Genomic DNA, 1,783 nt, shown 5'->3' on the forward strand with positions numbered 1-1,783 from the left:
CACGTGGGGCAGGCAGCTGGGTTAAGGGTCAATGAAGGAGGCTGGTGGATAGCCATGGGGAAGGGGTGGGGGGGGCAGAGCTAGACACCAGGACCTGCCCCAACCCCCCACCACTGCCAGGGTGCCAAGCCCTCCACACCCTGCACCAGCCCCATCATCTGTGTGTTAAGGGACAGAGCCCTGACACCAGTCTCAAATACCGCTGTCAACCCCCATGCACAGAGGAGAAACTGAGGCACAGGCTAGGACTCTAGATGGAAGCTGGAGACCACCTGCTGCCCCTCCACCAGGTTTCTCCCAACTAAACAGGTCACACACACAGGTGAGCATCTCACAGGCAGCCTGGACTCCAGCAGGTGCTGCAGGTGCCCTCAGATTGAGGGGGGCCTCAGAGCCCCCTCTCCATGGCCCTGCACCCCCCCCCCCCCCCCCCGCCATGTGACTCCAGCAGATGGAGGAGGAGGAGGGGAGCTTTGGGTCAGTGCAGTGACTGGGCCCAGAGGATCTGCAGGCCTCCTGCGTGCTTGGATAAAGGGTGACGGGACGTGGGTGAAGGCCAAAGGAGGGAGAACACCCCCTATATCCTCCTGACCCCCACCAGCCAGTCGGGCCTGAGAGCAAAAGCTGCCTTGGAGGGCCACGTCCAGGAGCACCTTCCTGCTGGCAGGAGGGCACCCAGCCAGGGCAGGGCCTGAGGGTGCTCAGCCTGCAGCAGGTGCTGCATCCCAGGTACTGCGCATACTCAGCACGGGTGCCTCAGCCACCTGTGGGGTGCTGGCCCTGGGTACAAGAACAAAAGCCCACCCAGGACCTCAGTGAGAACTCCCGCCCATTCAGGCAGTGGCCACCAGATGGCACCGTGGCTTCATGCAGGCCTGGGTGTGGAGCGGTCCCCTCGGTGGCTGCCTAGGGCAGGACTGCACCCCACACCTGCACCAGTTGGTTCATCAGGAAATTGGGGAGCCCTGTGGCAGGCCAGCCATGTCGGGTGTGAGGGAAGGGCCACCAGGATGGGGGGCCAGGGCTATGTGTGGGGTCCCCAGCTGGATGGCTGAGGTTCACCTGAACTCTGCAGACACAGGCAACTACCCTTTACGGCTGGGAGGGCCCCAGGGCTTCGGGGGAATTCATGTATCCCCCACACCACCCCCAGGTCGGGGTCCCCTCCCACCGGGAACCACGCCCACTCCAAGGTGGGCGAGAGAGCAAGAGCCCGGCCTACAGTGAAGCTGGGCATGGTGCTCAGAGAAACACCACTTGTCCGCAGGCAGCTCTGGGCCCCCACCCTGCCCGGCCTGTGGGGGCTGAACTGGGGTGACAGCTGCAGCACGGCCTTCAGATTGGTGCCTTTCTGTTCCCCTCCCCAACGTTCCCTTGGTGGTACGTTTCGTGCGTCAAGGAGGTGACCAAGGCAGCAGGACCCCTGCCTGGCACGAAGCTGTGCTCCATAAGGTAGCCCCGAGCACCCGCCCTGTGCCTAGCTATGGGGTGGCACTAGGGCCGGGGCTCCATGCACCCCCACCTATGAGGGGCTCCAATCCCATGGGTGGCAAACTAGCAAGGGCTGTGCTGTGATGGGATCATGGAGGGGTCAGGGCCTGTGGAGGACCTGGGCCACTACATTTACAGGTGGACGGGCTCAGTGATGAGAAGCAGGTCACACCCTGTGTACCCCTCCTCTGTGGGACTCTGGAAGCCAGTCTCGACCCTTCTCCCCGCAGCCTCAGGGACAGGGGCGGGGGTAGGGCAACAGTTGATGTTGGCAGCCCCTGGCCCACAGCAT

This window comes from Myotis myotis, unplaced genomic scaffold (assembly GCF_014108235.1).
Source record: "Myotis myotis isolate mMyoMyo1 unplaced genomic scaffold, mMyoMyo1.p scaffold_m19_p_35, whole genome shotgun sequence".
NCBI classification, from domain to species: domain Eukaryota; kingdom Metazoa; phylum Chordata; class Mammalia; order Chiroptera; family Vespertilionidae; genus Myotis; species Myotis myotis.